Source organism: Gorilla gorilla, chromosome 3 (genome assembly GCF_029281585.2).
Source record: "Gorilla gorilla gorilla isolate KB3781 chromosome 3, NHGRI_mGorGor1-v2.1_pri, whole genome shotgun sequence".
NCBI lineage: Eukaryota > Metazoa > Chordata > Mammalia > Primates > Hominidae > Gorilla > Gorilla gorilla.
Genome location: NC_073227.2, coordinates 96783768 through 96804547, shown reverse-complemented (window position 1 = coordinate 96804547; position 20780 = coordinate 96783768). Strand labels below are relative to the sequence as shown.

At 42.1% G+C, this 20780-nt stretch overlaps 1 protein-coding gene across 1 annotated transcript in view; it reads right to left on the bottom strand.

Moving 5' to 3' along the window:
• Nucleotides 1-20780, bottom strand: part of SHROOM3 (shroom family member 3) — a 349443-nt gene that overhangs the window by 229396 nt on the left and 99267 nt on the right. The window lies entirely within an intron of this gene.

The window sequence follows — 20780 nt, the reverse complement described above, 5'->3', positions numbered from 1 at the left end:
CTCAGGACATCTCCCCAGCCCTTGCTTTACATCTTCAAAAAGTCCACTCAGGGCAACTGTTTTATCCCTTTAGAAGAGCAGTCCCCAAACTTTTTGGCACCAGGGACCAGTTTTGTGGAAGACAATTTTTCCACGGATGGGGTGTGGGTGGATAGTTTTGGCATGGTTCAAGTGCATTGCATTTATTGTGCACTTTATTTCTATTATTTTTTCATTATAACATATAATGAAATAATTATACAACTCAGCATAACATAGAATCAGCGGAGCCCTGAGCTTGTTTCCCGCAACTAGATGGTCCCACTGGGGGCGATGAGAGACAGTGACAGATCTTCAGGCATTAGATTCTCATAAGGAGTGTGCTACCTAGATCCCTCGCATGTGTAGTTCACAATAGGGTTCGGGCTCCTGTGAGAATCTAATGCTGCCATTGATCTTACAGGAGGCAGAGCTTGGGTGGTTATGTGAGCAATGGGGAGCAGCTGTAAATACAAATGGAGCTTCACTTACTCATCCACTCCTACTGTGCGGCCTGGTTGCTAACAGACCACAGTAATGGTCCGTGGCCTGGGGGTTGGGGACGGGTTACATTAGAAGTTGAGTTCCTCTGGCCGGGTATGGTGGCTCATGCCTGTAATCCCAGCACTTTGGGAAGCTGAGGCTGGCAGATCACAAGGTCAGGAGATCGAGACCATCCTGGCTAACACGGTGAAACCCCATCTCTACCAAAAATACAAAAAAATTAGCCAGGCATGGTGGCAGGCACCTGTAGTCCCAGCTACTCAGGAGGCTGAGGCAGGAAAATGGCATGAACCCAAGAGCTGGAGCTTGCAGTGAGCTGAGATCACGCCACTGCACTCCAGCCTGGGTGACAGAGTGAGACTCCGTCTCAAAACAAACAAACAAAAAACAACAAAAAAAGTTGAGTTCCTCTTACCTTACTTTTTGTTCTAAAATTATAATTCATTGGATACATAAAGTAGTACATTCAGACAATGGAATATTATTCAGCACTGAAAAGAAATGAGCTATCAAACCATGAAACAACATGAAGGAAACTTAAATGCATATTTCTAAGTGAAAGAAGCCAGTCTGAAAAGGCTACATACCGCACGATTTCAAGTGTATGACATTGTAGGAAAGGCAAAACTAGGGAGGCAGTAAAAAGATCAGCAGTGGCTGAGGTTAAAGGGAAGGGTAGGATGAATATGGTGGCACAGAGTATTTTAGGGCAGTGAAACCATTCGATATGATATTGTAGTGGTGGACACATGCCTTGTACATTTGTCAAAACCCATAGAATGTACAGCACCAAGAGTGAACCTACTACAAACTATGGGTGACAGGAGATGTCCATGTAGGTTCATCAGTTGTAATAAATGTACCACTCTGGTGCAGGATTTTGATAGTGGGGGAGGCTATGTGTATGTGTGGGCAGCAGATACATGGGAAATATCTGTACCTTCCATTCATTTTTTTTTTTTATGAACCTAATATTGCTCTTAAAAAATAAATACACTGGCTGTGCACAGTGGCTCACGCCTGTAATCCCAGCACTTTGGGAGGCTGAGGCAGGTGGATTTGGATTGCCTGAGCTCAGGAGTCCAAGACCACCCTGCACAATGTGGTGAAACCCTATCTCTACTAAAAATACAAAAATTAGACGGGTGTGGTGGCACACACTTGTAATCCCAGCTAGTTGGGAGACTGAAGTGGGAGAATCGCTTGAAATCACGAGGTGGGCCTCGTGCGGTGGCTCATGCCTGTAATCCTAGCACTTTGGGAGGCCGGGGTGGGTGGATCACCTGAGGTCAGGAGTTCAAGACCAGCCTGGCCAACATGGTGAAACCCCGTCTCTACTAAAAACACAAAAATTAGCTGAGTGTGGTGGTGCATGCCTGTAATCCCAGCTACTCGGGAAGCTGAGGCAGGGAAATCATTTGAACCTGGGAGGTGGAGGTTGCAGTGAGCAGAGATCATGCCACTGCACTTCAGCCTGGGTGATAGAGCGAGACCCCGTCTCAAAAAAAAAAAAAAAAAAAACAAAAGGGAAAAGAAAAGAAATCAGGAGGTGGAGGTTGCAGTGGGCCGAGATTGCATCACTGCACTCCGCTCCAGTCCAGCCTAGGCGACAGAGCGAGACTCTGTCTCAAAAAACAAAACAAAACAAAAATATCCTGCACTATTATTCAGTCAACAAAGTTATTCAACACCTGCTTTACACCAGAAATTTTTCCAAGTGCTTGGGCTATAAAAGTGGACAAAATAGACAAAAACCTTTTGATCTTCTGATGCTTAGGTTAATGGGCAGAGGAGGGGAAGCAAACAATAAACATAATAAACAAGTAAGTAATGTAGTATGTTAGAAATTAATCATATGCTTTGGAAACAGGAAAATAAGGCTCGATCTGGGTCACATGCCAATGGATACTTATAGACGTCAATAACAATGAAAGGGAAGTAAAGGGGAAAACAAAAACAAAACCTGAGTAAACAAAACCTCACCCATATTTTCTCTTTTTTTTAGTAATTACTCTCCAGAATTGCCCACATGTTCAAAAACCTTCAATAGGTCTCAAGATACATAAAATAGACCAAGCAATTATATACATACATATATTACATATACAAATTATATACAGATATATCTACATACATATATAGATATCTATATATATGTTTATGTATATAGCAAACATAATGAGGAATGTATATGTATATAGATATATGTATATACATATGTAATTGCTTGGTATGTCTATATACATATATTATATAATTGATATATCTATATACATATATAGATATTTTGGGAGACAGACTCTCGCTCTGGTGCACAGGCTGGAGTGCAGTGGCACAGTCTTGGCTCACTGCAACCTCAGCCTCCTGGGTTCAAGCAATTCTCCCATCTCAGCCTTTTGAGTAGCTAGGACTATAGGCGTGTGCCAACAGGTCTGGCTAATTTTTGTATTTTTGGTAGAGATGGGCTTTTGCTGTGTTGCCTGGGCTGGTCTTGAACTCCTGGGCTCAAGTGATCCTCCCACTTTGGCCTCCCAAAGTGGTGAGATTACAGGCATGAGCCACTGTGCCTGGCCAATATATATTATTTAAATATATATGAAATAGCTTTTATTTTATAAATAACAATTAAAAATTTAGGCCAGGTGCGGTGGCTCATGCCTGTAATCCCAGCAATTTAGGGGGGCCGAGGCGGGCGGATCACAAGGTCAGGAGATCGAGACCATCCTGGCTAACACGGTGAAACCCCATCTATAGTAAAAAATACAAAAACCTAGCTGGGCGTGGTGGCGGGCGCCTGTAGTCCCAGCTACTCGGGAGGCTGAGGCAGGAGAATGGCGTGAACCCAGGAGGCAGAGCTTGCAGTGAGCAGAGATCGCACCACTGCACTCCAGCCTGGGTGACAGAGCGAGACTCTGTCTCAAAAAAAAAAATAATCATAATAATTCTTCTTTTTCCCATTTTCAGATAATCAAGTGGACAAAATAATATATAAATGTAAAGTGACATCTAATAGTTTATTATTTTTATACTGCTTGAACTTGCTGCTGTGGTTACACACCCTGAATTTCAGCAAAGCTATTTATGTCTATGTCTGTTCCCCACTCACAGTCCCACCCCTCCCCACCTTGGACTGTGAAGTCATTGAAGAGACTTCATGAGAAATCATGACTCCATCCTTTCCTCCCCCAGCATGCCTCTCCAGAGCTTTGCACACAGGACCTACTCAGAAAATATTGGTTCGTTCATTCAATAAATATTTATGAACAGCCTCTACTGTGTTCAGCTGTGGTGCTAAAAGCTGCGAGTACAGTGATGAACACTGTAGATACGGTCTTGCTCATGTTGCAGTTTGTGAAATTGCACCCTCTCAGTATTATTTGCCAACAATTTCAATGAAATGAGACCTAGGAAACAATCAATTTCTTATATTAAAAAAGGAAGTCAAGAAAGCTCATTTGTATAGTTTATATCATGCCCTCATGACTGATTTGATGTGAAAGCAAACATTATGGGGAAGACTGTCATAAAGAGTTTCATTGTTGTTCACTGTTCTTATAAACTATTTCTATAACCTTTTGTATTTACAGAGTTCCTCACAATCCCTTCGTTTTGCACTGCACTTTTAGAATTAGCCGGATGTGGTGGCACATGCCTGTGGTCTCAGCTATGCAGGAGGCTGAGGTGGGAGGATCGCTTGGGCCCAGGAGGTTGAGGTTGCAGTGAGCCAAGATTGCACCATTTCATTCCAGTCTGGGCAACAGAGGGAGACCCTGTCTCGAAAAAAATTCATCCTAGCCCCCAAGTAAGGGTTCTCTCTCTGCTGCTCAAGCTGGAGTGCAGTGGTGTGATCTCAACTCACTGTAGCCTCAAACTCCTGGACCCAAGCAATCCTCCCACCTCAGCCTCCTCAGTAGCTGGGACCACAGGCATGTGCCACCATGCCTGGGGAAATTTTTTTATTTTTTGTGGAGACAGGTCTCACTATGTTGCCTAGGCTGGTCTTGAACTCCTGAACTCAAGCAAGCCTCCCGCTTCAGCCTCCCAAAGTTCTGGGATTACAGATGAAAGCCACTGCACCTGGCCATGGGATGATGTTTTTGAAATGGCACTTATTTGTCAAACATTTCATGGGCCCCTACTTCATGTTTTGATTCTCACATCTCTCCATACTGTCTCTCAGGGATTCGTGCTGTCTTGGGGTTTTAATTATTACCAAAGAAGATTTTTAGAACCTTTCTTCAACAGTGATCTTTTGTAGAAGGCCCATCCCACATTTCTAGTTTCCTTTTCCTCCAAATACTCCTCCATTATGAAATGTCTCCTTATCAACCCAGGCAGAATCTATTTCACCCTCTCCTCTTAATGGTTTCTGTCTTAAGACAAGCCTCAGTCACTACCTTTGTCATAGGTATTTCTGACCATGCCCTATCTGCTCTTCTAGGTCCTAAACTCTTTGAGGTCAGAAACTTGGTGAACACATTCATTCTTTCATTCATCTCACAAGTATTTTTTAAGCATCTATCATTGGCAGGCATAATTCTAGGGCTGGGAAAATATCAACAAAGGAAACACGGTGTTCTCTCCTTTCCCAGAGTTTATATTCTAGTATACTTTTAATATATTTCATATCATTGTACTTAAAAAACATGCACATTCACTGGGACATGTCAGAGAGCCTATACTGATAAAAAAAAATTAAAAGCACACACAAAAAATTAGGCTGGATTCTTTCTGTGCTTAAATTGATCCATTTAAACAACACTCCCTCAGAGGTCAGCCAATTTCCAGCAAGTCAAAGGAGCCCTGGGAAGTTTGCTTGGTGCCGGGATTCCTCCAGAGGATCCACTCCTAAAGGTGGAGTCCCAGTAGGTCCAAGGGAGGACTTGAACTGAGCCAGCTGGGGGCCAAGTGTAGACTCTTAGTCTAACTCATTTCAGTTAACTGGATTAAGGGATGCTGCATCAGCCTGTGGATTCCTTAGGACCCTCACATTCCCCTCCTCCCTCTTTGTTGCTGCTGGCCCTTTCCTGACCTTTCTATTTGGTAGCATCAGTGTCAGTGGATGTGATATTTGTTGGCCACTCCTACAATAAACTTGGTTGCCAAGAAAGTTGAAGCCACTGCCGGGCGCAGTGGCTCACACCTATAATCCCAGCACTTTGGGAGGCCAAGGCAGGCAGATCACAAGGTCAGGAGTTCGAGACCAGCCTGACCAACATGGTGAAACCCCGTCTCTACTAAAATTACAAAAATTAGGCGGGCATGGTGGCACGCACCTGTAATCCTAGCTACTCAGGAGGCTGAGGTAGAAGAATCATTTGAACCCAGGAGACACAGGTTGCAGTGAGCCGAGATCGCGCCACTGCACTCCAGCCCAGGCAACAGAGCGAGACGCCGTCTCAAAAAAAAAAAGGAAAGAAAGTTGAAGCCATTGGCTAGAACAAGGCTGTGAATTACCTTAATCTATGGTGTTGTCTCCATTTATTATCATGAATGATAAATTAAGATATTGAGGTGCATTTGTTGATGCACTGGTAACAACACATTTGATTGTACTGAGGCTAACTAAATGCATACATCGTAAGTTTGTACCAATTATCCACACAATTTATCTTAAAACCATTATTATGACTAAAAAAACCTTGTTTAAAAAAAGTTTAACAGTAATTTTTTTGAACTATTCATCAGGGATTTAGACTCTTCTAACTCCAAGCCCTGCTGATACTCTCTGTCAACAAGATTCAGTGGAAAATGAAGCTTATTATTTTAAACTTTTGGACCAATTACTTCAGCAGCTAAAAAGGTTACTGGCATTGTTTGTCCAAGTTCACCTGCATGGAACTTACTTATTCCAAGAATGCGACTGTCAACAGGTTAAATGACTTCAGATAACACACCGTGTGCAACTGGGTGGGAAATCCCTAAGCTAACAAGCTAAGGAGAGGGTGTGTATCCGCACATTGGAGCCCGGAAGCTAAGCACGCTTTTTCCCTTCTCAAATCCTAAATATACCCACACCTATAGGAGAAGTTGATTTTGCTTTGATGACCCAGTGTTACTTTTCTGACATATGAGGAGTTGATTTTTGAATTGTTTACAGCCTTTTATGTCACTGTACTATTTAGCACCTAACATAGTGCCTGCACGTAATGAGTGATCAGTAAACATTTATTGAACAAATACTGGGGAAACTGACTTTGAAGAACAGCACGGTGATATACACTGTGACGAGAGTACATTCAAAAATACAGGTGTCGGCACAAAGGAAGAGTGGTGGATGCCTATGTCACAGCTTGACGTGGTGCTTTGAGGCACAGAAAGCCAGGCCCATCTCTTTTCCTCATGCTTAACCGCTCTAGCCCAGTCTAAGTGAGAAAGGGTGGAGCTGCTGTTATGGGGATTGGTCCTGTGTTGTGCTTCTCCAGGGTTTGTGCCCTCCCTGTGACCCTCCTCATCACACTTAGAAGAGAAACCGCAGTCCTCCGTCTGTACCAAAGGCCCTGCCGTGCTGGATTTGACCTCCCTGCTGCTTCACTTCTTAGTGCTCTCCACTGGATCACTCAATATCAGCCCCCGGCCTTCCAGCGGCACAGGGAGCATGGCAGGCACTGTCTTCCTTCAGGGGCCTTGGACTTGCTGTTCCCTCAGCCTGGAATGCTTTTCCCCCAGGGAACCATTTGACTTTTTCCCTTACCTCCTTCAGGTCTTACACAAATTCGGCTTCCAGAGGGGGCCTTTCCTAGCTACCGCTTTAAAATTTCAGCCTTCCCTAATACTACTTATCTTCCTCCGCATTGTTATTTTCTCATTAACACTTAATTCATGACGTGTGTGTGTGTGTGTGTGTGTGTGTGTGTGTGTTTTGAGACAGGGCCTTGCACTGTCACCCAGGCTGGAGTGCAGTGATGCAATCTCGGCTCACTGCAACCTCTGCCTCCTGGGTTCAAGTGATTCTTCTGCCTCAGTGTCTCGAGTAGCTGGGACTATAGGCGCACGCTACCACACCCAGTTAATTTTTGTATCTTTAGTAGAGACAAGGTTTCACCATGTTGGCCAGGCTGATCTCGAACTTCTGACCTCAAGTGATCCACCCACCTCAGCCTCCCAAAGTGCAGGGATTACAGGCATGAGCCACCGCGCCTGGCCATGAACTCTATTTTTTACTTACATATCTTGCTTATTGTCTGTCCTCTACCGGAATGTCAGCCCCACGAAGGCAGGGATTTGTGTCTGTCTTGTTTACTGCTATATCCCTGATGCCCAGAACAGCATGGAGCACATAGCAGTGCCCACTATTTATTGCATAGATAAATTAATTATCATCATGATTGCAACCAGTTGTTGAGGGCTTCTTGTGTTCCAGTAACTTTATCGCATCAAATTGTCACAACAACACAATAAGGTTATTATAATTGTATTTTTATAGAAATGAGAATACCAAGGCTCAGAAGAAGGCAATGACTTGCTCCATGTTGCACAGTCAGTAAAACAATAGAGCTGGGATTAGAATTCAAGACTAACCCCAAAGCCCACATTCTCCAGCCTGCTGCCTCTGAGAATCGCCCAGACATTTGTCCCTAAAGTAACACTTCACTTGTCCTGCCTAATCCTTCAAGTGCCCAAGAAACCTGACACTCAACACTGCTGTGTTCTGATCCTTCTCTTTCAGGGATCCTAAAATCTCTGAACCTATTATAGTGGTTTACAGGCTTAACAGCATTCACAGCTTACACATGAGAAAAAGAGCTGGCACGCACTGCCGGTGGAGCAGGAAGCTGACCTTGCTACATCAAACTGAACAGGGAATGATTCATTTACAAACAACTCCACTTGGAGTTTTAATTAACATTAAACTCATCCGGTAGAAGTCTACCACAGCAGAATTTCGCCAGCTTTTTATGTTTAAATTCTTGAATGATTTCTTTGCCTTTCCTGGCTACTTTCATTCCTGGATGAAGATAAAGGCAGGGGTATGGGATTGAGGGGCACTTCAGTCACTCACAGTTAATGCAACATAACCTACAAATCATTTGCTGTTTTGTGAAGTTGGCGGTTTGAGGAAAAATACGCTCTCTATAAGTGCGATAATTGTATGGAAGCAATGAGCAAAATGTAAAGAGATAAAAAGGTAAGTGGATAACAAAAGACATCAAGAATCTCTCAAACAAAGCTGTTTGGGCATTATTTTCTATTGTCTGGAAATTGTCATTACTCACAACCCAGTGGGCATTCTTGGTTTTGAAAAGAACATAAAGTGAGGGCAATGAAATAAAGTCAAATAAACAAAAAGTTCCTCCCAGGATCCTTCTCTGGTTCTCAGGTTCTATGAAATTACTCAGCATTGTTTTGGAACTAGAACTAAATGCTGGACTTTAAAACAGAAACATTTCCATGGGTTGCAATGAGTGCCACAGGGTACAGAGGTGATTCCTCCTGTTCTTCCCATCTACCTCTCATCTCATCCTAAATCATTACATTTATACTGTTGAACATTCCTATTTGGGGTCGTAAATGGGGTATATTGTAGTAGAAGAAAGTAAACTGGGTTAGGAGTCAGGAATCCTGTGCTCTAATCCCAACTCTGGCCCTTTTATCTGCAGGACCCTGGATGGGTCTCTCATCTATAAAATATAGATAATGTTGTTTGCTCTGCATTACAATAAGACCACCCTGACAAGTGAAAATGTGTGTTTCTCACACTTAAGATGACCATCAGGGAAAATTCCATAGTTTTATTTAAATTAAAATACATATGTAACACTTAGTATTATTTATAAATTACAGAATGACTTTCTTTTGTTATTTTTTAGATAGGAGGTATGCTATTCTTTTCCAAGTTTTATAACCTGGCTGGGAAGCATAAGAAAAGAGGTGAGACAGTGGTGAGGTGTATAAAGATGGGCAGCTCTGCAGTCAGACCAACATAGGTATAAATCCCACTTCCAATACTAGGTGATCTTGGGCGAAATTTGCACCTTCTTCGAGCATCCATCTCCTACACCTAATATGGGAACAATAAGACTAACCACATAGGGTTGGTGTAAGGATTGCATGAACAAACACACGGAAAGTCCCTTACAAAGAGCAAAGACTCCATAGAGGTTTGTTTCATGAATTGCAGGGTTTTGTGGTTTTATTTTAAAGGTTTAATACTTTTCTACTGTTTCCACCACAAGAATACATGTGTTAGCAACTGCATGCATGAGACCAAGAGGAAGAAATTTGCTGAGAGGAGGAGATAGGTTATTTTCTTAAAGTCAAAGAACCAGAATTAACTTGATTTATAAATGAAATAGGAGACAGTCTCTCCTTTGGAGGGAAGTTTCTATTTCAGAGAGAGGTCCCAGAGCAGGAAGTTACCCAGTGACACCCTATGGACCATCCAAATGAGCTGCAGCACCGGAAAATCAAGAAACACCCACAGTTCTTGATTTACAGCTCCCTGGGAGGAAGGAGCTGACCACAAGGGTAGGATAAACATCAAGCTTCACTGAAGCATCTTCAGCCACTCAACTCCACTCAGTGCCTTAAGAAAAGTTCACAGACCCCATCTACCCCAAGGTGGCCGATTCTGAAAAAACAAGTTTGGGGATAATTAAAAAGTTGGGTAGTCAATATTTATGTCCATTGTTGGTTTATACCCTGCCTCCTGTTAGAAAAGATCTGAGGCAACTCCTTAAAAATACAAAAAAAGAAAAAAAAAGAAAAAAAGAAAATAGTAGAGGGAATCTGAACAAAAAGGAAAAAAGTGATAAAATAAAAGCCAAGGACAAGATTAATTCCAAGAAATGCATTCCACACATGGGGATTCTCATTCTCTATCTAGGTATTTATTATCCAGGTCTCCACAGTTACAGGGTTTCATAGGGAGGCAAAGTCTTCCTAATTCAGAAATATTCACTAGTGAAGAGACCAGCTGTAAAAGAAGGCCCCGCTCTAACAGATTCTGCAGTTTAGCACCAGCTCCAATTTCCTGCTGTTCCATCAACGTCTATGCTGTGGGATTGCAAACAACCAATACAACTAGCAAATAGAATGCAAATCCATTGCATAGTTAACTAGAATATCTCTCAAAAGAGGCAATATATAAAGAATAAACCAGCCAGGTGCGGTGGCTCACGCCTGTAATCCCAGCACTTTGGGAGGCTGAGGTGGGCAGATCACTTTAGGCCAGAAGTTCAACACCAGCCTGGCCAACATGGCGAAACCCTATCTTTACTAAAAATACAAAAAAAAAAAAAAAGAAGAAGAAGCCAGGAGGCTGAGGCAGGAGGATCACTTGAACCTGGGAGCTAGAGGCCGCAGTGAGCCGAGATTGTGCCACTATACCCCAGCCTGGGCCACAGAGTGAGACTCTGCGTCAAAAAAAAAAAAAAAAAAAAAAAAGCCATTGAGCTATCTTAAAATTTTTTGAGGAAAGCGGGACCCAAAAAGTCAACATGGTTAATTTTTCATGCTGAGAATTAGCACGTGGTTGCAATGTGATATAAGTGTTTTAAAAGTAAAATTAAGTAAATTTATTTTCATACTCATTTGTTTTGTTTTTCAACTCTGCATAATCTAACATCATATTTTGCTCCCTGTTTTACAGTGGATTCCCTTAGACAGACTTTTTCTGGTACCAACTGTTTGCAGATAATAAGGGCTACCTGGAACCTACTATAGTGCAAATTTGGCTCTAAGATTCTTGATGGCAAAAGCAAACTAGAAACATGCTTTCTTAGAAAAGTCATGGGTGCATAATATAAAAACAGGAAGTTGTTGTGGAATGGTGAGGATAATGGTATTGAAATCCACGATTAGAGAAGACTTAGGGCACTAGTGGCTAATAAGAAGTCTAAGAAGGTAAATACCAGTCTTTCTAAATTGCTTGGTGTTTGGTTGAACAGTGTCACACACAAAATGGCTAACAAACACAGTGTTGGTCATTAATTCTGTTCAACAAGTATTCCTGGCTCTCCACCTTGGCTTCAGAGGAAATGCTTTTTTTCATTGAGTTCTAGGCTGGGCCACTTGCAGTTGGGTAGAGCCATGAAACATTTCTTGTCAGCATATTTTGAGCAGAAAAAACACATGTCATCTCCAGGCAGAGATCCTTCAGAGTTTCCTTTCCCTCTGGCATGGTGACTGATAATGTTTGAGATGATGACTACTCTGTAAGCTAGGGTCACTGGGAAACTAAAACAAGCTGCTGCCCTGCAGACACATCATGGACATGTAGAATGAGCATGAAATAAACCTGTGGTTTAAGCCACGAGATTTGGGGTTGTTTGTTACTGTAGCCTAACCTGGTATCTTCTGACTGATACAAATATTGTCTTACCAGTGATAGGATGAAACAAACAAATAAAAACTCAATTAGTCCTGTCAAATCCATGTGCAGCTTTTGCGTAAGCCACACTCTCGTATACCTCCAGGACTTTCCACACTCTCGTATACCTCCAGGACTTTCCAGGTGCAGCTTCCTCCTCTACCATCCTCAGCCTCACAACCCCCTAACTCACCTTTCAAGACTCAGTTCAGTGATCACCTTCCCTAGGGAGCCCTCCTGAAGCCCCTGAAACTGGTAGCATGCCTCTTCTATGCTTTTCCATAAACTCTATCATAGCACTATCCCATGGAAAGGTACTTATCTGTTTACCTTGACTGTGCCCCCCACTAGTCTGTTACCTCCTTGAAGGACCAGACAGAATGAATGTGATCAGTGGGGAAATGCCATGGTCCCAAGGATTCAGTGTTTTGAAGAGAACTGCTCGCCCCACCCCACCATTCCCTGGCTGGATGGGGACAGAATGTCTGCCATTCCTGGAGTGTTCATGATCTGTTTGGTGTCTCTTAGGCCTTTGGGCCTGTCTGGTGGAGCTGTTCAGCAGAGTGGTCTATTCCTTTCTACCAAGGCCTGCACTATAAGGAGCAAGGCACAGCTCTGCACCAGAAGGTCTAGGGCCAGACTTCAGGCTTCAGCTTTACCACTGTATTAGTTTCCTCTGGTTGCTGTAACAAATCACTGCAAACTTACTGGCATAAAGCAACACAAATTTAGTATTTTACAGTTCTGGAAGTCAGAAGTCCAAAATGGGACTCACTAGCCTAAAACCAAGGTGTCAGCTAGCTGTGTTCTTTTCTGGAGATTCCAGGGTAGAATTGGTTTCCTTTCCTTTTCTAGCTTCCAGAGCCTTCCACAGACCTAACTTATGGCTTCTTTCATCTTCAAAGCCAGCAATGGCCATCAAGTCTCTCTCACTCTGCGCCATTTTGACACTGACTCTCCTGCTTCTTTCATTTATGAGGACCTTTGTGATTATATTTGGCCCAATAAGATAATCTAGGAGAATCTCCCCAGTCTAGAGGTCAGCTGATTAACAACCTTAATTCCATCTGCAACCTTTATTTCCCATGGCATGTAACACAACATAGTCACATGGACTAGGAGGTGGACATCTCTGGAGATTATTCTACCTACCATAACCACTTACTAGCTGTGTGACCTTAAGCAAGTTAATTCTTTCCTCTAAGCCTCAGTTTATTTTCCTGAGAAACAGGGAAGGTGAGGATATTGGCACCTACTGCTGGGGATATTGAGGGAATGAAAGTAGACTATGGTGATGAATGTAAAGCTTAGCATAATACCCAACAGTCAGGGATCAATAAATGCTGTTGGCCTTTATCACCATCCTCCTCCTCCTCCTCATCACAATTGTTTGTAGGGGGAGGTAGGAAATGAAATAACACATCCTCAAGAGAAGTAACATCTGCTCCTTATGGAAGGAGAATGAGCACCATCATAGAGGACTCCTATCCTTGATCCCAGTCCTTCCTCTGCTCCATCCCATTTTAGTACACTGAAGGAGGAGCAGGTTCAGCAAACAGGATTGACAGACAAGAGGCCGCTGCACTCCAAATTGAGTCTTTTGTGTTCCTGGTGTTTGGACTCTCCTAAATTGGGCACTGGGCTCTCAGATCTTAGAAAGGGCATGGGAGACAGTTCCAGCCCCAAACCAGTTTCTCAAAGTCTCTTGAAATGTGTGGAGGGGCCACAAGAATGCCTATTCTGTGATAAGGGCAATACTCTCCATTTCCTGGTGTGTGTGTGTGTGTGTGTTTGTGTGTGTGTGTGTGTGTCTGTGCCCACATATGTGAATCCTGGCCTTCTCAGAAAGTGCAGTGCGACTTTTTTCCCTCTCATGAATTCCCCGAGCCCCTGCCGTTATTGTATGCCTCAGCGCAGTGAACTCTACTCAGCTTCAAAGAGGGGATGGACCAGGGCCATTCAGAGAGCAAGAGGCCAAGGCTAGCTGGCCCCCAGCCATGCCTCAATCCCCTTTTTCTGCTGCATTCAGATCAAAGACTGAGGCATTCATTTATATTTTATTTAATTAAAAAAATTTTCTTTAAATTTAAAGGAATTTATGTATATTTTACCTAATTCTTTAAATAATTTCAGCCATTTAGTTAGCACGTTTATTCCATGTTCTTAAGAAAGACCCTTTGAATTGCTCCAGTTTTATGTTTAAGTCATAATCTTTTCATTCCTTAGACTGAAATTCTGCTGTATTTATTCATGGAAACATAATATGTATATGCAATATGCATATCTGTGTAGAACATCTATTATAACGTACATATAGGGGATGTATATGTAAAACGTTTTACAAGTAAGGAAAAGAGAACTTCTTTTCAGTAACTACATCAGTGAAGAGACTGAGTCTTTAGAAAATAAAGAAGTCAACAAATTGCATATGTATTTCATGCATTTTACAAGTATATAAGGTAAGTCCACTTTTTATTGCCAATTCAAATAGAATAGGGCTCACAGGGCAATAGTTAAATATACATATAGGCACACACATGCCCTATCTCATTTTAGCTAATAATTTTCAACTCTTTCTTCATCAGATTCATATCAAAGTTATTAACATACTAAAATAGTTAGGCTTTAGTTTTCTCTTCTCTTTTTTTCCCTACTCTCGGTCTGGGAGAAATTCTAGTGGTTAGAAACTAAATCAGTGCCAGAAAGAAGAAAAATAACAAATCTCTTGATATTTTAAATATTTGATCATCTACTCCTGATGAAATGCTTTAACTATGAGATTTCTAGCACTTAGTAAATAATCCACAATGTGACTGACTAGATAGTTTCACTGTTCTAAGATAAGTTTCATGAGTGTCCAATGGTTCGATCTTAGGCCAGATATTCTTCCGCTTCCAAAGAAAAAAATCTACTTGATCATTATGAGATTGATTTTGACCTCATGAATTATTTGTTTCCTAAAGTTTTCCAAAGCTTCCCCTACGTGTTTAGACTTATGATATTGAGAAAGTTTATGATTTTTTAGTACTGGCTTTAATATTAGAACTTGGCTTGCAACAAGCAGAACTAAAATAGGACAAGGGTGGCAATTATTGCTACTATCTCAGAGGGATTGTCTTGTTTGTCTCAGCAAAAGAATTCTCAAGGGTGGCTGAGCTAGAAGGAAACAGGGTAATAAAACTCATGCAGGAGGTATGGAATGCCTCCCTCCTGTTGAAGATAACAATAGTGTTCTATTAGTGACCACAGTGAGCTACCAACATTTTCCATCTCCATCAGATTCCAGAGGCCAGGCCGGGTGCCGTGGCTCACGCCTGTAATCCCAGCATTTTGGGAGTCTAAAGTGGGTGGATCACCTCAGGTCAGGAGTTCAAGACCAGCCAGGCCAACATGGCGAAACCCTGTCTCAGCTAAAAATACAAAAATTAGCCGGGCATGGTGCCGCACCCCTGTAATAGCAGCTACTCGGAAGGCTGAGGCAGAAGAATGGCTTGAACCCGGAAGATGGAGGTTGTAGTGAGCTGAGATCGCACCACTGCACTCCAGCCTGGGTGAAAGAGCGAAACTCCATCTCAGAGGCCAGAAAGATACCTGAGCGGTAACTGGTAAAAGGATTTCTTCACTTGCAAGCCCCACACAATTTGTTTACTTGTCTTACATTAGAGGCCATATATTGGTTAAGTTTTGTAACCAGATTGCCTGGGTTCAAATCTGGCTCCCGTGCTTAGAAGTTACGCGACCTTCAACACATTATTTGACCTCTCTGTGCCTGTTTCCCTTCCTGTGAGATAAAGTTAATAATACCTATTTCATAGAATTGCTGCGAGGATCAAGTTAGTTAATGTATGTAAAACATTTAGAAAAATGATATTTAATAAATGCCCAATAAATGTTAGTTACTTTCAGTATCTTATATTCTCTTCCATAAATTAGGAATACTAATGCCTCACTTATATACCTCACAGTATTAAAGAGTAAGATTAGAAACATTTTATAAAACACCTTGAGAAGCATGACATGGCACACTAAAGTAAACGATCAGAGTGACTCTATGCCAATCTGGAAGTTGGCTTGGTAATTTCAACCATCCCTAGAGGAAGGCTTCTGATCAGAACCCAGACCCTGGACATGATAGAAGCTAGAAATAAAATAGCAGAAGCAACATTAACATAAAGGTGAAGGAAGGAAAACAAGGGAAAGGAAAGAGAACTAACATCTCTGGTTGTGCCTATTATCTGTTTGGAGTTTGACACACACATGTTATTTAATTCTCACCAACACTTATGAGGTAGATATTTTGTAGATAAGAAACTAAGACTCAGCAATATTAAGTTTCCCAAAGTTATGAAGTTATAAATAGCAGAGCTAAGATTTAAACCCAGATCTGTCCAAAGGCAAAGCTTATCACAACTTCTTCCATCTAATTCTAAAACAGGCAGCTCCCTACAGCCTAAGAAACATAAAGCCATATACTATATTAGTGTAACTAAACAATGATGGCCAATATGATGACAGTGATCAAGGAAAGGCTGCATACTGATCAGAACAGCCCTCCACTATACTAGTGGGCAATAGGTCCTTGGGGAACTCATTGAAAGGAGATTATTATAACAGAATCTGGGATTCTGGCCATCAAAAGCCAGCTCCACCATGTTTGGGAGCATCTGCAGATATGGCCAAATGAGTAGATAATGGTGTCCCCAAAAGAACAAATACATGTTGCATGAATGAATGAATTAATAAAGGAAAAGTATAGTAGGCCCTTAATACTTAAAGTTTTTTTAAGTCCTTCACCAATATTCAAATTCCAGAACATTTTTTCTAACCACACCCAGTTGGAACATCCTGCTATCAGATTCCTACCTGCCATGCTTCCTTGTTGTAGTCATCTGCAAACCCTCAGGTCACTCCTGACTTGGTGAAGATTTTCCCCCCAGCTCACTGTCAGACCTCTCACCAACATGACTTTTGCCACCATTCTTAGTGACACCCACATCCTCACAGATGTTCTTCCAGTACTTGGGCCTCTGTCTTCCTTGACTCCTCCTCCAAGCCATCTTGGCTACTCAACTTCCATGGTGAGACTCTAGCTCTTGTTATTGCCAATGTGGAAATCTTCCCTAATCTCAATTTTAAGCATCTCACTCTCTGACCACCTCCTCCTTTTTTTTTTTTCAACAGCTTTATTGAGATGTAATTTACATACCATAAAGTTTACCCTTTTAAAATATACAATTCAGGCTGGTTGCAGTGGCTCACGCCTGTAATCCCAGCACTTTGGGAGGCTCAGGCGGGCAGATCACCTGAGGTCAGGAGTTCGAGACCAGCCTGGCCAACATGGTGAAACCCTGTCTCTACTAAAAATATGAAAATTAGCTGGGAGTGGTGGTGCATGCCTGTAATCCCAACTACTCAGGAGGCTGAGGCAGGAAAATTGCTTGAATCTGGGAGGCAGAGGTTGCAGTGAGCAGAGATCATGCCACTGCACTCCAGCCTGGGCAACAGAGGGAGACTCTGTCTCAAAAATAAAATAAGATAAAATGTACAATTAAATGGTTTTCAGTATATTCACAGAGTTGTAGAACCATCACCATAATCACCTTTAGAATATTCAATTTATCATGCCCTAAAAAAACACTACTGACTTGGGGTGGAGCAAGGCGGCAGAATAGAAGGCTCCACCCATCATCCCCCAATGCCCCGTGTGAAGGCACCAATTTAACAACTACCTACACTAAAAAGCACCTTCATAAACACCAAAAATCTTAAAGGGATCTCTCTCACATTATATATTGAACCCATCAGCAAAGCCTAAATTGCTCTACCTTTTCTAATGACTTCTCATGACCTACACTGCTACTGACCTACTCTGACCTCCTGCCTGGGTTATTTAGTGGGATCCTAACTGGTGTCCCTGTTCTGCCTATGTGTCCCTCTCCTCCTCATTGCACATCCTTGCCCTATAACATATTCTCAACATAGCAGTCAGGAGAATCATTTCAAAACACATCACTCCTCAGCTTAGAACCATCTAGCAGCTTCCCAACCCACTTAGAGTAAAAGCTCAAGTACTTTTACTGGCCTTCAAGTCCCTAGGCAATCACACACTCTGCCCCTCTGGATCTCCTAGACCTCTTCTCCTACCATACTTCCTCGGGATTGGTCTACTTCAGCCACCCTGGCTTCCTTGAGATTTTCTGAAATGTCCATGTACACATCTACTGTGTGGTCTTTGCACTTGATGAGCTCTTTCTTTGAAATACCTCCCTCTCAGTAGCTACATGGCTCACTCCCTTTTCTCTTTCATGTTGCTTGCATTATTATTATTATTTTGAGATGGAGTCTCGCTCTGTCACCCAGACTGGAGTACAGTGGTGCGATCTCGGCTCACTGCAACCTCTGCCTCTTGGGTTCAAGTGACTGTCCTGCCTCAGCCTCCCAAGTAGCTGGGATTACAGGCTCCTGCCACCACACCCGGGTAATTTTTGTATTTTTAGTACAGATGGGGTTTCACCATGTTTGCCAGGCTGGTCTCAAACTCCTGACCTCAGGTGATCTGCCCACCTCAGCCTCCCAAAGTGCTGGGATTACAGGTGTGAGCCATCACGCCCAGCCTTGCCTGCATTATTTATAAGTTCAGCAAAGGCTGTTTCCATCAGATACACAGAAAATCAGAGAAAATTGCTGGAGCTGGATAGGAAGGAGTTAAAATAAGAGAGAGAAGTGAAAAGAAAAATGACATTTAAACTTTGAGGGTCTCCTAAGGCCAGGGGCTACTTCCTTTATAATTTGTTTTAATTCTTATAACCTTTGGGATGATGATTATTATATTTATTTTACAGATAAGACAACAGGGGCATGGAGGGATTAAAGTTATGATCTTGCATAAACCTCTAGAGTTAGCTGTCTGATTAAAAAATCCTACCTTTAAAACCTAACCTTGGTCCACTATGTCACAGATTTCCAGCCTCCTATTTAGTTAAGATTAGGAATGAATCTTAACTGGGAATGAATACCTATTACAAAATTCAAATATTTGCAAGGAAAAAAAATCAATACAGCTTAGTTTTATAAGTTCTTCACCTTGACACCACCTTAAAATGAAACCTCTATATGCTCAACTGAGGGTTAGATTCCAGAGATTCCTGGCAATCCCTCAACCCATCATCCAAGACTATTTTTGCATGATAAAAATTCCATCAAGTGTCCCTGCACATGGATACTTGTCAGCAAATTTACTCCTTCCAGTTTTGCATCTCAGGAGGCATAAACAGAAGATCCTGCCAGTGAAGGAAATGAAAGGAAAGTAATTTGTCAATGGCTTTATTCAATAGTGCCATTTGCCCAAATTCCATACTGGGTGGCCCAAATATTTTGAAATCCATGCTTCATAGATCTTGTAAGATGAGTTGTAACCCTGGGTCTCACTCAGATGCCTGAGAAAGTGTGGGATCTGGACCCCCTCCCACTGTGTTGCTGTAACCCACCCCTACATCCATTATCTTTCAATTATCAGCTCCGCATTTCTCCCTCCACCTCTGGCTTATTCTTCTCTTTTGATCTCCTGACACACTTATTTGCTTTTCCCTGTCTGGAATTCTTGCCCAAACTAACTTCAATCACTCAAAACTGTGCTGTAGGAGAGAGATGAGTGTGGGGATGCAGTGACAACGAAGTCATTCCAATAAAATGGTTGTGGCATGGCTCCCAGCCAAACTCCCTGCTTATTTTATGACGATGGGCCATTCATCAAGTGACCACGAACCATAAGTGAGGGGCTGATTTCTATTGCAGGCTGGTTTTCTATAAACATGAAATTACTTCAATAAAATAGCTGTTTTAAAATGTTTTGGCACATCTGGTTTCTACTTCCTACAGTGGAAATTTGGGATGAAATGTTGGTCAGGATATTATGCAGCAGCCCCTTAAGTATTATTATTGTCATCAAGATCACCATAACTTCCAGTTGGGATGGTTTCCCTGGTGCTAATCAGTCTAAAGTTAATAAATTTTATCCAAATAATCCTAAGAGAGAATTGCTCCCATTTTCAAAGAGGAATGGAAATAATTTGCCCCAAGTTAAATATCAAATATGGGGGAAGAATCAGAATTCAGGCTCAGGTGAACTTCAAAGTCCATTAGGCACAGCCCTCCCAATGGCTAACAACATCCAGTGGGAATGGTACTTTTCTTCATCAGTACCATTATAAAAAACTGGTATTTTCAGTACCTACTGTGTGCTAGGCCTAGCAGATACAAAACATGTAGTTAATGGAGTCTACTCTCTTATAGTCTAGTTGAAAAGGAAAGGCCTACAAAAAAGATAAATAGCAATGCAAGGTAGTAGATTTCAAGTATTAAACATGAATTAGAAACTGGAAGTGCTATGTGTGTTCAGACCAGAGAGTAACCACTGAGGCCAGGCAGGAATAGGATGATCTTTTGGAAGGAAGTGGTATTGAGCTGGACCTGGGAAGCTCTTAGTCCATTTGCTATAAGGGCTCTTTAATTATCATACAAAAATGGATCTGGGGAGTAAATCTTTTCCATGGTCCTTAAGAAGGATGTCAAAAAGAGGACAGCACAGCGTGTGTCATGTTAAGTGCCAATTTCTCCTTTTTGAAGTCAGTTGACTAGGGAGACTGAGTATAGCCTGCAGGGGTTAGCCTTCTGGGAAAGGTGCAGGAATAGATTTGTGGATATGTAGGCCCAGGACAATGGGTAGAGTACCCATCAGAGATTGCATTTCTCTTGTGATCATGATGAGAAACTGTGGGCTAAGGATGCTGCTTACCCTGAAGGGCTGGGTGACAATGGCAAGTGCTTGCCCTTATGTGTCCCATTTCAACCAGGACACCACTCTTCTAGTAACTTATTATTTCTTCACGTACGTCTAAATTCAATTCAATCAGACTACATTTTTTTGTATGTTTAATGGTCAATGACA